Source organism: Mustela nigripes, chromosome 5 (assembly GCF_022355385.1).
Source record: "Mustela nigripes isolate SB6536 chromosome 5, MUSNIG.SB6536, whole genome shotgun sequence".
Lineage (NCBI taxonomy): Eukaryota > Metazoa > Chordata > Mammalia > Carnivora > Mustelidae > Mustela > Mustela nigripes.
Window position 1 is genome coordinate 123,131,709 of NC_081561.1, and position 20,196 is coordinate 123,151,904.

Sequence of the window (20,196 nt, forward strand, 5' to 3'; positions counted from 1 at the left end):
CAGAGAGCAAAAGCATACACCAGAAACACTTCATAAAGTGCCAGGCCCTCAATAGTGTATGGCCTCTTTTTAATATAACATTACTCTGAGGTGCAAGAAACATAACAAGCTATCATAACATGCAAAAGATAGAAACTTAGCCAAAATGACAAGACGGAGGAATCTCCCCTAAAGAAAGGTAAGGCAGGTACCATAGCCAGGGACTTGCTCAAAACAGATATAAGCAATATATATGAACAACAATTTAGAATAGTCATAAGAATAGTGGTTGGATTTGAAAAAAGCATAGAAAAGAAACCCTGTTACAGATCTAAAAGACTTAAAGACTAGACGGGCCGAAATAAAAAATGCTATAACTGAGATGTAAAACAAACTGGATATAATCACAATGAGGACTGAGGAAGCAGAGGAGAGCCTACATGATATAAGAAATAAAATTATTAACATTAAAGAAGCTGAAAAGAAGAGAGAAAGAAAACTACTAGATCATGAAGCCAGACAGGGGAAACTCAGAGATTCCATAAAGCACAATATTGTCCATATCATAGGAGTCCCAAAAAAAGGAGACAGGAAGAGAGGGGCAGAAGGTTTATTTGAACAAATTACAGCTGAGAACATCCCTGATCTGGGGAAGGAAAGAGACATTCAAGTGTAAGAGACACAGAGAACTCCCTCCAAAATCAACAAAAACAGGTCAAAACAACAACATATCATAGTGAAACTTCCTAAAAACAAAGATAAAGAGAGAATTCTGAAAGCAACTAAAGAAAAAAGGTCCTTAACATACAACGATAGACACATAAGGCTGGCAGCAGACCTGTTCACAGAGACCCTGCAGGCCTGAAAGGAGTGGGATGATAATTCAACAAGCTAAGTGGGAAAAATATGCAGCCAAGAATACTCTATCCATCAAGGCGGTCATTCATAATAGAAGGAGAGATAAAGAGTTTCCAGGACAAACAAAAACTAAAGGAGTTCATGACCACTAAGCAAGCTCTGGACAAAATATTAAAAGGGACACCTCAAGTGGGAAAAAGAGACTAAAAGTAATAAAGACTAGAAAGGAACAGAGACAATCTACAGGAATAATGACTTTACAGCTAACAAAATAGCACTAAATCCATATCTTTCAATAATTACTCTGAATGTAAATGGACTCTATGCTCCAAGCAATGCTGCTTACAAGAGACTCATTTTAGACCCCAAAACACCTCCAGAGGTGAGGGGGCAAAGAACCACTTATCAAAAAAAAAAGAACCACTTATCAAAAGAAAGCTAGAGTAGCCATCCTTATATCAGATAGACTAGCTTTAAAACCAAAGACTGTAATAAGAGATAAAGAAGGCTAATATATCATAATAAAGGGGTCTATTCTATAAGATATAACAATTATAAATATTTATGCCCCTAACTTGGGAGCAGCCAAATACATAAATCAATAATAAACTAAAGAAACTCAGTGATAATAATACAAGAGAAGTAGGGGAATTTAATACCCCACTCACAACAATGGACAAACCTTCCAAGCAGAAGATCAACAAGGAAACAAGGGCTTTAAATGACTTGCTGGACCAGATGGACTTAACAGATATATTCAGAGCATTTCATCTGAAAGCAGCAGAATACACATTCTTTTAAAGTGCACATGGAACATTCTCCAGAACAAATCACATACTGGGTCACAAATCAGGTCTTACCTGGTACAAAAACACTGAGATCATACCATGCATACTTTCAGACCACAATGCTATGAAACTTGAAGTCAACCACAAGAAAAAAATTGGAAGAACTACAAATACATGGAGGTTAAAGAACATCCTACTAAAGAATGAAATGGTTGGGGTGCCTGGGTGGCTCAGTCAGTTGTGTCTCCCTTCAGCTCAGGTCATGATCCCAGTGTCCTGAGATCGAGCCCCACGTCAGGCTCCCTGCTCAGTGGGGAGCCCGCTTCCCCCTCTACTGCCTGGCACTCTCCCTGCTACTACCCTCTTTATCTCTCTGTCAAGTAAATAAACAAAATCTTAAAAAAAAAAAAAAAATGAATGGATCTACCAAGAAATTAAAGAAGAAATAAAAATGTACATGGAAGCAAATGAAAATGAAAACACAACAGTACAAAACCTTTGCGATGCAATAAAGGTGGTCCTAAAAGGTAAGTATATAGCAATACAGGCCCTCCTCAAGAAATAAGAAAAGTCTCAAATACACAACTTAACCTTACACCTAAAGGAGTTGGAAAAAGAACACCAAATAAAGCCTAAATCCAGCAGGAGAAAGGAAATGATAAAGAGCAGAGCAGAAATCAATGAAACAGCAACCAAAGGAACAATAGAATAAATCAACAAAACTAGGAGCTGATTCTTTGAAAGAATTAAGAGGACTGATAAACCCCAACCAGACTTATCAAAAAAGAAAAAAGAAAGGATCCAAGTAAACAAAATCATGAATGAAAGAGGTGCAATCCAATCAACACCACAGAAATACAAATAATTATAAGAAGATATTATGAGAATTGTATGCCAACAATTTAGGCAATCTGGAAGAAATGGATGAATTCCTAGAAACATATAAACTACCAAAACTGAAAAGGGAAGAAATAGAAAATCTGAACAGAGCCATAACCAGCAAAGAAATTAAATCAGTAATGAAAAATCTCCCATGAGTCCAGGACTAGATGGCTTACAGGGGAATTCTACCAAACATTTAGAGATTTAATACCTGTTCTTCTGAAATTGTTCCAAAGTTTAGAAATGGAAGGAAAACTTCCAAATTCATTCTATGAAGCCAGCATTACCTTGATCCTAAAACCAAAGACTCCATTAAAAAGGAAAATTACAGATAAATATCCCTGATGAACATGGACATAATATTCTTGCCAAAATATGAGCCAATAGTATCCAACATACATTAAAAGGATTATTCATCACTACCACGTAGGATTTATTCCTAGGCTGCAAAGGTGATTTAACATTTATAAATCAATGAATCAATCAATGTGATATACCACATTAATTAAAAGATAAGAAGCATAAAATCCACTCAATAGATGCAGAAAAAGCCTTTGACAAAATACAGCTCCCTTTCTTAATAAAAACCTTTCTACAAAGTAGGGATAGAGGAAACATACCTCAACATCATAAAGGATATATATATATATATATATATATATATATATATATATATATATGAAAAACCCACAGCTAATATCATCCTCAATGGGGAAGAACTGAGAGCCTTTCCCTAAATGTTAGGAACATGACAGGAATGTCCACTCTTACCACTGTTGTTCAACATAATACTGGAAGTCCTAGCCTCAGAAATCAGGCAACAAAAAAAAAAAAAAATAAAAGTCATCAAGACAGGCAAGGAAGAAGTCAAACTTTCACTCTTCAGAGATGACATGATATTCTATGTAGAAAATCCAAAATACTCCACCAAAAAAATTCTAGAAGTGATACAGGAATTCAGAAAAGTCACAAGATATAAAATCAACACACTGAAGTCTGTTGTATTTCTATACACCAATAATGAAGCATCAGAAAGAGAAATCAAGGAATCAATACCATTTACAATGGCACCAAAAACCGTAAGATACCTAGGAATAAACCTACCAGAGAGGTAAAAGATCTGTACTCTGAAAACTATAAAACACTTACAAAAGAAATTGAGACCCAAGGAAATGGAAAAACATTCCATGGCCATGGATTGGAAGAACAAATATTGTTAAAATATCTATGCTACCCAAAGCAATATACACATTCAGTGCAACCCCTATCAAAATAATACCAGCATCTTTCACAGAGTTGGAACAATAATACTAAATTTGTATACAACCAAAAAAGACCCCAAATAGCCAAAGGATTGTTGAAAAAGAAAACCAAAGTTGGAAACATCATAGCTCTAGACTTCAAGCTCTATTACAAAGCTGTAATCACCAAGACACTACAGTATTGGCACAAAAACAGACACATAAATCAAAGAAACAGAATAGGGAATCCAGAAATGGACCCTCAACTATATAGTCAACAAATCTTTGACAAAGCAGAAAAGAATGTCCAATCAAAAAAGACAGTCTCTTCAACAAATTATGTTGGGAAAACTGAACAGCTGCACACAGAAGAATGAAAGTGGACCACTTTCTTATATACCACACACAAAAATAAATTCGAAATGGATCAAAGCACTAAATGTGAGACAGGAAACCATCAAAATCGTGGGGGAAAACACAGGCAGCAACCTCTTTGACCTTAGCTATAGTAACTTCTTACTAGACACATCTCCAGAGGCTAGGGAAACAAAAGCAAAAATGGACAATTGGGACCTCATAAAGATAAAAAGCTTTTGCACAGAAAAGTAAACAATCAAAAAGATTAAAAAGCAAACTATGGAATAGGAGAAGATATTTGCAAATGATATATCAGGTGAAGGGCCAGTATCCAAAATCTATAAAGAATTTATCAAACTCAACACCCAAAAAACAAAAAATCTAGTGAAGAAATGGGACATTTCTCCAAAGAAGACATATGAATGGCTAATAGACACATGAGTGATGCTCGACATCACTCATCATTAGGGAAATACAAATCAAAACCACATTGAGATACCACCTCACACTTGTCAGAATGGCTAAAATTAACAACTTAGGAAACAACAGATGTTGGCAAGGATACAGAGAAAGGGTAATCCTCTTATACTGTTGGGCAGAATGCAAACTGGAGAAGCCGCTCTAGAAAACAGTATGGAGGTTCCATAAAAAGTTAAAAATAGAACTATCCTATAACCCAGCAATTGCACTACTAGGTATTTATTTAAAGGATGCAAAAATAGTGATTTGAAGTAGCACAAGCACCTGAATGTTTATAGCAGCAGTGTCCTCAATAGCCAAAATATGGAAAGAGCCCAGATGTCCATAAACAGATGAGTAGATAAAGATGTAGTATATACATATATAAAATGGACTGTTTCTCAGCCATCAAAAGGAATGAAATCTTGTCATTTGCAATGATGTGGGTGGAACTAGAGGGTATTATGCTAAGCAAAATAAGTCAGTCAAAGAAAGACAAATACCACATGATTTCACCCATATGTGGAATTTAAGAATGAAAACTGATGAACATAGGGGAAGGGAAGGAAAAAGAAAAGAAAAACAGAAACGGAAACAAACATTAAGAAACTCAACTCTAGGAAATAAACTGAGAGTTGCTCGAGGGGAGGTGGGGGAAGGATAGGGTAACTGGGTGATGGGTTTAAATTAATGAGACACTTGATATAATGAGCACTGGGTGTTATATGCAAGTGATTAATCACTAAATCCTACCCTTGAAACTAAAAATACACAACATGTTAACAACTTGAATTTAAAATCTAAAAAATATAAATAAATATATATAAATATATATATATATTTATATATATATATATATATATATATAAAGGTTGAGTATTAGTAATACTCAAAGTTTCAAAGGAGCTTTCTTTTTTAACTCTGGCAATAACCCTGGGCTGCATATTAGAAACAAAGGCAAAAATTATGATAATGTAAAAACCAAAGTCAGAAAAAAATATTCTAATAATCAATGCAATATGCTCACAAAAATTCATTAAAATGTAGAGTCAGGGAAAAAATAGTATTTTCAATTGTTAAAAACTTCTCTGCACAACAATTATTAGATTGTGGATAATATATATATATATGTGTTGGCTAATAACTAAGCAGAGAAAAGCAATTAACAAATTTTTAAACTGTAATTTAATTTAGACTTCTATCATTAAGACTAATTATTTACTTATTTTTTTAAACGGTTTGCTCCAGCAATATCTTGAATCCTTCAACAATATTTATTGAACACCTATCAGATGCCACGCCATGAACAAGGCATCCAAGCACTATGGATACATCTATCCATAAACATGACCCAACCTCAAGTACACCAGTCCACTGGACATCTGATCTGTGCTATAACATGGACATGGTCACAGTGCTAAAGAAGATATTTATAGCAATGAAATTTGAAGGCTTAAGATTATTTCAGTTTCACCAATAATGATATCTGCAATCAAGGCCAAAATATTGCTCTAGGTTATGATTACATCAACAAACAGAAATGAACATTAATGGATGAACTAAGCAATTAGTTCCTGAAGCATCGACAAGCATAGGAGGTCTATAATGGCTCTTTCACCAAACCCCTGAGGCCAGTTGCACACATCTATTTAATTCTCCCAGTGTCTGGTTTGGTGTCTCCCTTGCAAGAGGCACTCAATAGCACTTCAATGAATTCAGCATAGCATTCTAAAAAACTCCTCTGTTTCTTTACCTAGCCAATAAACAATGGCTCTGCCTTCTTGTATCTGGCTAGTTAACAACCTTGTTATGTAAATTAATTGACTCTGGATTTCCTCATTTTTAAAGCAAGAAGACTCCACCAACCTCCTAGTGTGGTTGTAAAGATAAAACAAGATTGCATATATGAATTTTTCTGAAAAACAGTAGACATCCAATAAATGTTATTGCCTTTTTCTTTATTGCACTCCTCTCCCCTCCCCTGTTCTATAGAAACAAACACTACAACGTTTTCTTCAGTTAATATATACAAAAGACAATTAACAATAACTAACTACTTTTGAGCCAGCTTTGGTTATTTCACTTCAAATGTACGTATTACATGTAGGTAGAACTATTTTGCATCTTACATTTACTTTATTAAATTATGGATTACAAATTACTTTAGAAATAAGGCAGACTATTTTGTTGAAGGAAATTATTGTACATGCAAATAGGACTAAAATTCTTCTAAGAAAATAAAATATTTTATTGGGCTTAAGCTAATTTTCCTATGGTCGTGAATCTAAGAATGAATATTAATTAGAGAAACTCTTTTTAGGGAACAGACATATCTGAATTCTGAGTTGGAAACCATTATATACCAGCCATAGAAAACAGATTCAGGCTGAGGGTCTAAGAGAAATGAGTGTGCACCCACATCTGGCAAGTTGTACCCTTTGGGGTCTATTTCGGTTGGCAGTGTTTGGACTCGGTGTTGGCATGTGATACACATGAAGCTAACTTCAAACTTAAGGGAGAGGCAGGCATAATCATATCTTGACTCCACAGCGGGGGAATAAAACACACACACTTTAGATGAGCGCTCTTGGCCAATACTGGGCTTAGAGGTCTACAAACATTTTCTCATATAATCCTCACACAAATTTATAAAGTAAACACTAAGACCCCACTTATGAGACTTGGAGGCTAAGTAACTTTCTCAAGGCTACAAACCTGGGTCTCTCTGCTGACAAAGGCTGTATTTCTAACAAAATCTCAATCCCCCCCCCTTGTTTATCTTAAAGGGTTTTCTAGAACACTACCACTGTATTTCCTGTGAGTAACTGCTTATTATCCACGTACCCGGAGTAATGGAGCTTGTACCTGAACGTAAATGGCTACATCACTACACACACTGCTGAAGTCCACTGACACTTTCTGTGGCAAGACTTCGTAGACAGAGGAAACAGTGCACTGATTTATGTTATAGCAAATTCCTTATTGTCAGAAACCACACTGAGTAGCTGCTCTAGAATTTGGATTGGACTGTGAGTCTTCCTTCTTCCCTGTCTTGTCTTGGCACTTGTGTTCTACAACATAACTGCTTGTTTGTATGTCTCCTTGTGGACAGGGATTTGGGTTCACTGTGTTTCACTAGTGTTACTACCATTCAGTGGGGATTGGCATGTGGGGTGAAGCCTACTTACCACCCCCACACCTGAGTATTTCCCAAGAGCATCTTCTGGGCATTCTCAGGGCTTTATCCAAAAAGTAGATGATGAGTGAGGACTAGAGAAATAACAGATACCAGCAACCTGGAGAGTCCGATAGTAATGCCCTGAGGGGTCCCTGGCCAGTTGCCCTAAAGAAAGGGTTAAAAATTAAAAATGCTTCTTCTGGATGCCACTGAAAGTCACATGGCAGCAGCACTCAAGAAAATACTTAACCAGGTAGTTTTCAGGTCCTATATTCACCTTTCCTAAATTCTTATACAGATAGGCACAGATCAGCTAGGGAGGGATTTTTTTTTTTTTTTTTTTTTTTAAACCAAAGCTAATAACATTTTCTCAACCCACCATCCAACTGGCTGGTCCTTATACATTACCCCTCTATGAGTGAGAACATGTGAGTATATGAATGCATGTGTGGCCAGTACTTGACCCACACTGTCTCAACAGTTGTATTTCCCTAGCACCCCGATGAATATGCTGATCCACTTTACTGTTGCTCCCCCCAAAGACCCTGGGACCACTCAGTTCATCTCAGTTCAACAACCATCATTTGTTTGTCTTCCTTTGGCCAGGAACAATGCTGGGAAACTGAGAAATCCAAGATAATAATGTGTGCTTTCTGCTTTTTAGGATGTTCCCACCTGGAGGATGAACAGCTCATTTTAATGTGGTGTGCTAACTGGTGTGAGACAGGCCTGGGAGAAAGCAGCCTGTAGGACATGAGGTCTTAGCAGAGTCCTGAAGAACAGATAAGAGTGAGTCACTTGAAGAAGAGAAACAGAGAATTCCAGAAAGAGGGAACAACATAAGCAAAGCCAGTCATTAAAGAGCATGAAATGTGCAGAAAGACAAGACTTTCATATCAACAAGATGCAAGAAAGGGAATGGTGAGCCCTAGACCTGGAGAGGCAGCAGAAGCAGGGCTTTTTCAGCCCAAGATCAGGGTCTACATATTGCAGATGAAGGCCGGCCATTGGAGCACATTTAAACAAGAGAGGGCAAGGTCATGCTTGCATTTTCAATAAATGACTCAGGCAGCCAGGAGACCAACAGGAGGCTATATAGCAATTTCAGAGACAGATGATCAGCAGAAATTGAGGTTGGACAAACCATAGAATCACAAAATATTTAGGAGAACCTCAGAGGATCTAGCAACTGATTGGAGGAGTGAGTAAGATGACAGTATCCAAATATGCCACAGCAGTGTTACTGATTGAACAGACCACTGAGAGGGGGGTGGCAGTTTGGGGAGGGGAGTAGGCTTGGCTGAGGGCAGGGGAGCCCATGAACATGTTAATTTATGGGATATGCAACCAGTCAGCACATTTCTATATAAGACTGCAACTCAAGACAAGAGAAATACTTTTGAGAATAACCACCAGCCCATAGACCAGAGGTTGCAAACTGACAGACATGGTTCAAGTCTGGAGTGAAGACATGTTTTGTTTATCTTCCTAAGCCCTGTCATGAGATGCTCAAAATTATTTATTCTATTTTTATGCTGCCATTGTATAAAATATATGCAAAATATCACAAATCCAAATTTATGACACCTCTTGAAAAATCGGGGAGCTAGCCACTTTAAGCCCATATTCCCTTGTGGCACCAGTTAAAGACCTGAGCAGCCCCTTTCTACCTCAGCTCGGTCCTGACTATTGTCTCCCCTCTGCTAAGATCAGGATGAACAGTTATTTATCACGTGCTGGTACCACTAGGTTTTTTTAGAGCAGAACTAAGAGAAAAGTAAAATATTTATTGCATTGCCATTACTGTAAAATCTTAGAATTAATATATTCACATTATCTTCTTGGGTCCTTAAGTATATGCATTTGAAATTCCTGTTTTAGACTTTTTCTTAAGAAAACAGATGTTCAAGGACACCTGGGTGGCTTAGTCAGGTAAGCATCCAATTCTTGATTTCAGCTCAGGTCATGATCTCTGGGTCCTGAGACTGAGCCCCAGGTCATGATGGCTTGGCACTCAGCACAAAGTCTGCTTGGGATCCTCTCTCTCCCTCTCCCACATTCTCCTCCCTCTTCTCTCTTTCTCATTTAAGAATGAATCTTTTTTTTTTTTAAAGATTTATTTATTTATTTGACAGACAGAGATCACAAGTAGGCAGAGAGGCAGACAGAGAGAGAGGAGGAAGCAGGCTCCCTGCTGAACAGAGAGCCCGATGCAGGGCTCGATCCAAGGACCCTGAGACCATGACCTGAGCCGAAGGCAGAGGCTTAACCCACTGAGCCACCCAGGCGCCCCTAAGAATGAATCTTAAAAAGAGAGAGAGAGAGAGAGAGAAAATAAATGTTTATAAATGCATTTTATTTTTTTTAATGAACTAACACTTCCTGTCTGTTACCTCTGAACGTCAATGTCTATAAATTACTATGTGCTGTTCTCACAGAGTTAGTGAATGCTTAGGGATGGACAGACAAAGGAGATTTCTTAAAACTTACTAAAAATATCACATATATATATATTTGTGATATTATATATATATATATTCATATATATTTACCACCTCTTCAAACTATTTGGGGGTTAATATAAATATACAGATCAGATATTTTGGTCAAGTAATATGAAGTCAATAAAACTTCATCCTACAGAATATAATAATAGATGAAGAAAAAACACAACATGAGTGAATGATTCATAACAACTGCAAAATATTTGGATTTTGGAATTTCTGATATATCCAGTGTCTCCTAACTGTTTCACCTTAGAAAAATGGAAGCATAATGTAACATGATGATTTTGTATTAACTGGGGGAATAATCTTATAACTTGAGCCCAACTGTGCACTATTAAAACTTCATTACTACTTGAGACAAAAAAAGAAAAAAAGGATACATTACAATCTATGTTGTTTAAAACCCCTTTGTATTCAAACAGACCAATATACATTTTCACTTTCATTACTTTTCTCTTTATTTCATTACCAGAGAAGTATAAATAATACGTGAAGGGATCAAAAGACAATCCATAGGAATGGAAGGGAAGAGACCTCAGATGGGAGCAGGGGTAAGGGACAGGGGGAGTTAGACGTTGTGTTATTCCATGCCCTGGCTGTCTAAAATTTCAATTTCCAAATCTGGTAGTGGAAAAATGGTTCAAATAGTTCTCAAGGAACAAGCAGGCCATTCCTAGTACAGTCGAATTTTAATCAAGCTTTTTTCTTCAATGGAGTCACCCTTGCATGTTTTGACCTCACCTTGTCTCTTCATATTAATACAGTGTAGCAATTTACAACACTTTTCCATAGTTGTCAACATAGATAGGAATATATTTGTAAAGCTTTTTTTAGATAAGTTTCTGGTGTTTAAGTTACACATTTAAGTCTCTTCCCCCAAAAAAAGAAAATCAAATGATAATGTTGTCACTTGCCATGTTTGGGATAGAAGTACTCAAAGAAAATAGATTCTAATTTAGAAATAAAATGAACCTATACATACATAATCTATGTAAGAAGTTTCATTTCCTGAATCTCCTCCAAGAAACTCCTAGAATATTGACAGGTGATCATATCTAGCTTTCCTAATCATGTCAGAGATGATGGACAAGGTCTCTTGTACATTATTAAGTGAGTCATCCAATCAATAGAAAATGTTACACAGCACTTGCACCCAACAGTAAGATGACAGATCATATCTGCAAATAATGAAAGAATTTAGCCAGAAAATTCATTCAACTCAAATGCTCATGCTTTTATTCCTTCTTTCAACTAAGGTTCATAGGACACAATCCCCCTTTCCAGCTCCCTGCTTCCCAAAACTCCTTTAAAAAAAAATTATCAAAAAAAAATTATTTATTTATTTATTTATTTATTTAGAGAGAGAGGGAGAGAGCATTGGTGGCAAGAGGGGGCAAAGAGAGGGAGAGAGAGAGAATCCAGAGAAGGCTCCCCGCTGAGCACTGAGCACAACATGGGGTTTGATCCAACAACCCCAAGCAGAAACAAGAGTTGGCCGCTCAACAGATGGGGTCACAAGAGTTGGCCGCTCAACAGATGGGGTCACCCGCCCCTGCTCCCCAAAACTTGATTGCTTTGGATTGGTTCATTTCTGCTTTCTAAGAAAACTTTGCAGCATCCCCAAGGCTGATGATATTGATAAGTGAGTCTCCTCTTCTCCTGAGACAAATGACTCACCAATGAATAGGCAAGGTCCTAGTTTCATATGGTTAAGGGGAAAGGACCCTAAATTCTTGTACAGTCAGTGGACTTCTTTGGTCTCTACTGCATAATTTTTTATGGACCTGTCCAATGTCACTTTCTGTGACATCTGTGATGATCCAGGGACCTTCTTCACTATCATTCTAAACTAAAAAAAGTCAAATAATGCTAAAATCAAAGACAACTTGAATACCCCTATTGAGGTCTCAAAACATTTACTACAACAGACATTATTAACTTCAGTGAGACTAACCCATGACTTTCTTTTTTAAAAAAATCACTAATCCCAAACCTCTACTAGCTCCATCAGCTTCATTCCTGCTTGTTTCTTGTGGGAGGGAAAAAAAAAAGCCAAACAGCAACAAGAACAAACACTTGTAATGGCATTTGCCAGAGATGGCAGAAGCCATGCATGGCACTGCAGATGGCCTAAGGACAACGAAAAGAAACAGCCATGCATTAGTGACTCAACTTGTCCAAGGAGTGAAGAGTCCCATCACAAGTGGATGTTGTGATTCATCTGGAATTCTCCTCAACAAAACGGCTCTGAGTCACACACTACTATCTACTTATCTGTGAGAATGAATAATAAAATAGAAAGTATATTATACTCATTTTAATAAAGCTGAAAAGCACCAAATACATTTTAGGACACTTTGGAGCACTTATTTTGTGGTGCCTCTCCTTCTAAACCATATTGGCATTTGCGATGCTAGCAATCTTGTCACTCAAATCCATAATTATAAGGAAGAAAATAACTTAAAACATAAATTGTCACTGCATTAGCTGTCACATTTGCATGTCTGTTCACTCCAGTAATTTTCATAAAAGCAATCTTATTTTTAAAAACCAAAATGTAAAATAATTAAATTGTTGTTAACTCTTTTGAATGAGCAGCTTTATTTTTTCGCAAATTAAAAAAAAAAAAAACAGTCTGCAGCATACAGTTTTGAATGACAGCCTGTTAATAGGCAGGGAAGAAACAGGTGAGTGTTTAGTTTAAAGACTTCTGTAACTGAAATGAGCATCTTGCCAACCATATTGGCAACCACAAGGAATAGCATCTGAAAACAATCCGAAGCTGCCTGGGTGTGATACAACTTCCCTGGCTTCTTCTGGTAAGGAAAAACTCCTGCTTTATTTCTCTGTGACTCAAAAATAAGTACCTTCTTTGGAAAAAACTTCATTTATAAATTAGGACAGGCTGGTTTAACAGCAATAATAACTATCGTAACTCACCACAAATTCAAAGTGAGACTACACTGTTCACCTTAAATTCCATGAATTTCATCACTTCCCTCTGGCTGTCTTTGAAATAAGAGAAGAAAAAACATAATAAAACTCGTTCTCTTTTAAGTGCTAAAATTCACCCCCTGACTTAAGACCAAACCCTAGCTTGCAGAATTATGCACTGGTCCCACCAGCACATGGGGATGTCACGTGAGCAGGCAAACCCCTCTCTTCCTCACACTTAACCAGCTCTTCCCTAAGGAGTAACACAGAAAGGACAAGACTAAGTTCTCCTGAAATCTCTTCACCAGCATCTCTTTCTACCACTGAGTCCATAATCAACACATATAAGAAGACCACATAAACAAGTTGAGACTTACATCAGTACCAAAAAGAACAGTCAAAGGACCAAAGGACTATCATACCTAGAGAGTAACACAGGCCAGAGACTGAAAGAAAACATTTGCAAATGACACATCTGATAAAGGAATACCATTCAAAATATGCAAAGAATTCTTAAAAACCCAACAATAAGAAAATAACCCAATTTAAAAAGAAGAAGAAGATATACGGATGACAAATAATCATATGGAAAGATCTCCACATCAAATGTCAAAAGGGAAATACAAATAAAAAAACAAAAACACCACTACACACCTGTTGGAGTGGCCAAAATCCAGAACACTAACAGCACCAAATGCTGATGAGGCTGTGTATAGCAACAGGAACTCCCATTCATTGCTGGTGGGAATGCAAAATGTACAGGCACTTTGGAAGACAGTTTGGCAGTTTTTTACAATACTAAACACACTCTTGCCATATGATCTAGCAATCACATTCCATGGTATTTATCTAAATGAGGTGAAAACTTACATTCACACAAAACCTGCACATGGATATTTATAGTACCTTTATTCATAACTGCCAAAACTTGGAAGGAACTCAAAATATCCTTCAGTAGGTGAGTTGATAGTTAAACTACAGTACATCCAAATAATGAAATAGTATTCTGTGCTAAAAAGAAAGAAGTCATCAAGTCATGAAAAGACATGAAGGAAACTTAAATGCTTATTACTAAGCAAAAGAAGCCAACCTAGGGATGCCTGGGTGGCTCAGTCTGTTAGGCATCTGCCTTCAGCTCAGGTTGCGATCCCAGGGTCCTGGGATCGAGCCCCATTCAGGCTCCCCGCTTAGCAGGAAGCCTGTTTCTCCCTCTATTTCTCCCTCTCCCTCTGTGCTCTCCCTTCCTCTCTCTTTCTAACAAAGAAATAAAATCTTAAAAAGAAAAAAAAAATAAATATCATGAGACTTCACTAAGTTTCATATAAATTGCTGAAGAATTAACTCCTTAAAGGTGAGTTTGAACCCCCAAATGGGAAACTGAATTATGGTGCTTTCTGATTATTGCCACCACTGCTGCCTCTTTTGAAGAACAGTGAATATCATCATTTGAAACATCCTCTCCTGGGGCAAAGTCATTCATAAATATGTGTCATGATCAGAGCAACTCTATATCATTCAAACTATATGAAATTCTGGAAAAAGCAAAACTATCACAATCAAAACGTTGCTGGTTGCCAGGGGTTTCAAGGGGTGAGGAAGGGATGAATAGGAGGAACATAGATGATTTTCAGGGCAGTTATTATACTCTGCGTGATACTATATGAATGGATACATGTCATTACACATTTTACATTCTTTTTGTATGGATACATGTCATTATATATTATACAGTTTTATAGTATGGATACATGTCATTATACAATATACAATTGTCCAAATCCAGAATGTACAACACCAAAGTGCATCCTAATGTGAAAGTATGAACTCTGATTATGATGTATCAATATAGGATTGTCCTTTGTAACAAATGTACCACCCTGATAGGGGATGTCAATAGTGGGGGAGCTTGTGCATATGTGGGGGTAGAGGTATATGGGGGGACAATGTTTGTATCTTCCTCTCAATTTTGCTATGCATCTAAAACTGTTCCAAAAATGAATAAATAAATAAATAAAATAAAGCCTTTTTTAAAAGCACACAAAAGTAAAGAAAATCTGCTACTCTATTTTTGAGGCTATTATTGCTGTGAATAATTATAGCATAGGAAATATCTATCTAGCACTCTGTCTTGATCATTTTCCTCTCTGCATTAAATTATTTAAATGAACACTGTCTCTGGCATAATTTTTTAAACTTTGACTCAAAGCGCAATGTATTTGACAGCTCTTAACCTTCATATGCCATCAATGCACAATTGAGACCTTAGGTGGCCAAGATACCTCCTGTTTACTCATTTTCTTTGCTGTGTTCATACTGCTGCTCTGTTGGAAAATGTCACCTTCCATTGTATTAGCACAGCAATAACCTTTCCTTGCATTCCATGTGAAGGTAAGTCACGATAAATAATGTCAACCTTAATTTTCTGGTATTTTATACTAAATCACAAAGAAACCAAGTGTAAAATGCTCTGCCTAACTTTCTTTCACTCTCATTAATAGGCACAGAAATCTTGAAAGCTAGTGCAAATTTACAAACCATCTAGAGCCCACCCTTCCATTTCACAAAAATTGAAACTGAGGCACAAAGAGAACAAATGATTGGTCATAAACTGCCTGTATCTCTACTGACAAAAGCAAGCATGGATTCTAACTCCAAGCTGCTAAGTTCATGCCTTTTATTTCCCACCACCCTTACTTATTTGACCAACGATTTAATAGGATAAAGGTGATCTTACGGTTGAAGAAATCCCAGAGCATAACTAATGACTTTATGTTCTTAGAACCTTCCATATTAACAGAGAAACTGTAAAATTCCATGTGAGAGGAAGGTGAGGTGTATTTCAGCCTAAAGGCTGACACCAAATAGACCTGTATTCCAAGGTAGGAAGGCTCTCGTCATATGCCATTTCTTCACTCCAGGACATTGTGTTTACTCCAAGGAACCTTGTGACAAGTGTCTGCAAATCCATTCAAGCTGGTTTAACAAATGAAAAAGGAATTTACTAGCTTTTTAACTGAAAAGTTCAACGTCATCTTTAGGCAGGGCTAAATCCAGGAAGTAAAACAAAGTCATCTGGCACTTCTCTTTATTCCTCCCACTATAGTACAGCTAAAAACTCTGGTCATTATATATGAAACAGAAATTGGGTAAGACTGATGATTCACAGACCTGTACTCCTGAAACAAATAATAAATTATATGTTAATTTTTAAAAGTAGAGAAATAAGGAGATTCTAAAAGGAGAAAAGAAAGCAGATTGGCTTCAGACCTTAGGATCCAAGGAACAACACCAGGGTGAGTTCCCTAGTGTTTTTGTTCAGTTTGGTTTGGGTTTTTTGGTTTGGTTTGGTTTGGTTTGGCTTTTTTTGCCTTGTATATCCCAGACATAGAGCTGGAGAAGCTAGAAACTCATAAACACTGCTGTTGCAGACAAAAAGTTAACCCAACCCCCACCACCCCACTACCCCACCCTCTGCCTCCACCAAAAAAACCTGCCCTCAGCCAAAGGATCAGAAAAGGGAACACTACACCAAGACAATTTAGACAACAGCAACCCTACTCCAGCCAAAGAGCATGGAAAAAATAGCAACCCCACCCATACTCCTGTCAGTAAGACTAAATAAGGAGACCTGCCTTCCATCCTCACCAATCTATAGGGTCATGTCAAACATGGTCACTGGCGTGATATCAGAGAAAGCTGAGTAGGAAGCTGGAGCTTTCACTCCTGTTGGGCAGTAGAAAAGTCTCTCCCTCATGGTGTCTTAGAAGGTCACATAGGTAGCTTGGACTTCCATTCCCATTTGGTGGTGAAGACGTGATTTGTCAGCAGTATTGAGGCCTCACCTCATGGTGTCAATGGAAACCAACTGTAGAAAGGTAATAGGGCCCTTCTCCTCCTCCCAGCTATGGTGATATCAGTGTTGGCCTACTCAGAACCTGAACTCCCACAACCACAAAACAGTAAAGAGGAATGTCTAATTCCTACCCTCCCACCCCCAGGGTATCAAGGTAAACCAAATGGGAAAGCTATACTTCCACTTCACCTGGAAGTAATGAGGTCGTGACCCCTTCCCTTGCTGGCATGACAACAGAAGGAGGTCTTCTAAAATACAAGATGTAAATAAAATCCATAATCTCACAACATAATATTCAAAACATCCAGGGTACAACAAAAAAAAATTATCATACCAAGAACCAGAAAAACCTCAATTGAATAAGAAAAGGCAATCAACAGATGCCAATACTGAGATGGCACAGATGTTGTCATTTGTTCACAAGGATTTTAAAGTAGCCATCATAGAAATGTTTCAGTAAGAAATTACAAACACATTGAAACAAATGAAAAAAAAAATGAGGCTTTCAGTAAAGAAATAAAATTTTTCATCAAAGAAATGTAATACACAAAGATAATCCTCTAGTTTTAGAATTGAATAGGGTAACTAAAGTTTCAAAACTCAGTGGACAGGCTCAACAGCAGAAAGGAGATGACAGAGAAAGGAATCAATAAACTTGAAGATGGAATAACAGAAATTACCCATCCTAAACAACAGAGAGAAAAGAGACTGGGGGAAAAAATGAGAAGAGCCTCAGGAAATTGTGGGACTAGAACAAAAAAATCTAGCATTTGTGTCCTTGGAGTTAATCCAGAAGGAGAGGAAAGAGAGATCCTTCTGCTCACATTCCTCAGACCTCTCCTCACAGGGTGCTGTGGCTGGCACTCCATCTGTCTTTCTCTTTGACAGACTCTAAGCTCTAGGAGGGAACAGACGGTGGTTTCCATCCCTGCATTCTAAGCTCCCAGTACAGTACAGTGCACATGGTGAGCAATCAGTAAACATCAAGTGAATGTATGGATTCCTTGTATTATGCACAACATTTATGAAGCTCAAAGATTCAACTTTTGGAAATTTTCATTTTATTTTTGCAATATAAAGTCAGTGTCAAATTCTTTTGAAAATCTACCCTCAACCAAATAAACTAAAGAGTTTAAAAACAATTTTGCTCCCAAGGAAATCTTTTATTTGAATCAAATTCAATATTGAGAGTGATACTTTGCAATGAATACTTCAGCTACAGGACACTGAGGGTCTTCTCAACTCTTCAATACACAGTGAAGTCATTAAAGTAGACTACAAGGTTATAAAATCATTTTTATGAAGAAATGCGCTCTTTATTCAATTTCTCATTTAGAGCACAGTAATAAAACTCTATTCATATTCTGAATTTTCAGAAGCACATTGGAAAATCTATGAAGTAATTTCATGTTTTATGGATTCAGGAAACTATAGTTCAAAGATATATCATTTATTACATTTTTTTGCACTTGCTTTATTAACCATCTAGATCAAAGAATACTAAAAATTCCAAAACAGAACTAGTTTCAGTGTGAGATATTCTAAGTAGAAATATAAAGCAAGTTTTACCAAGTTGATCCAATTATATTTTGGAAGGGATCCATGTTAAAATTTGAATGTCTCCAAAAAAGACCCAATAACTAGTCTTCTGTGAGAACTCAAAAGCCTTAGTAAATTTACTGCAATCTAACCTTAACTTTATCAAATCTACAGAACTGACAAGATTCATCCAGATGACTCACAGCTTCTCAAGCTCTTAAGTAAAATACACCACTTTCTTACAGATATTCAAAGGAGACATTTTCTTCCATGGACCAGAATATAAATGTCCTTCACGTATAACGTGTTGTTCCTGGTATCAGCAAAACTGGGGAAAAAACAGTTGGCAAAATTTTGTGTGTGTGCACAATACTGTGATTCTACTAAATATCTTTCCCTTTGCTCTTCTAATATAAGTTGATCTCTGTGGATTAGAGCAATAGATCTTAGACCTTCATTCTTCAGGTTAGGGAGCCTAACAGAAAATCAAAGGGAGGAAGAAGAATGGGATGAGGATATTGATTCCCTCTTCTGAGGTTTCCTCTATCTGGCTACGACTCTTGACCAGAAGGCCACCTCATTTCTCAAACCAACCTGATCCACATAACTCTCTCCTTCCAGGTTCTGTTAACCTCTTCCTCCTTTCCACACTTTAAGCCAATGGTTGATAAAAATTTCACCCTAACTCTGGGCACTTGTGCAATCTCTTGTAATTCCCTGACATCCTACTTATACCTTTATAATAATCTCTTAGGTTATATAGCCTCTTTGAATTACCTAGACTTGAGTGTGCTATCTCATTTCTTTTGGGACCCTGACTAACAAACATAACAAAAGATGGCTAATCTCAAGGCCATCAGAAATGATCACAGCCCCACAACAGAGCACCTCTCTTAAGTGTATATCCATCCCATATTTCTGTCCTTCTATCTCTACCCCTCTTGAGGATACTGCTGAATAGACACTGTCAACAGCTGGTTCTTGGGACTTCCCTTCGCTATGAGCTTTGCTGACCTTCCTCTTCCAACCTGAATTCATTTACAGTGTCTTCCTCCAGAAAAGGTACAGTACAGATTATTCATTTTTCTGATACTGAATTATAATCATTTTCCCCTGGCTTGCATCGCCATTTCCCACATATTATATGGAATGTGAGGTGCTTCTAAACTCTTCAGTCAGATAATTAAACTTCTGGATTTATTATCATAAGCAACTAATTATTTTCATATTTTTGTGGATTTTACCAGTTTAACATTAAAATATTAATCTTATGGGGCGCCTGGGTGGCTCAGTGGGTTGGGCCGCTGCCTTCGGCTCGGGTCATGATCTCAGAGTCCTGGGATCGAGTCCCGCATCGGGCTCTCTGCTCAGCGGGGAGCCTGCTTCCTCCTCCTGTCTCTCTCTGCCTGCCTCTCTGCCTACTTGTGATCTGTCTGTCAAATAAATAAATAAAATCTTTAAAAAAAATATTAATCTTATTTTCCTTATTTTTAAATTTAAATATTACCCCATATACTATAAACAAGAACTTATAAAATTTATATTCTGACTAAAATCCAATAAAATAAATCCTCTCCTAATGAGAAAAAGAATAAAGCCAAAAGAATCTGACAATTAAGAT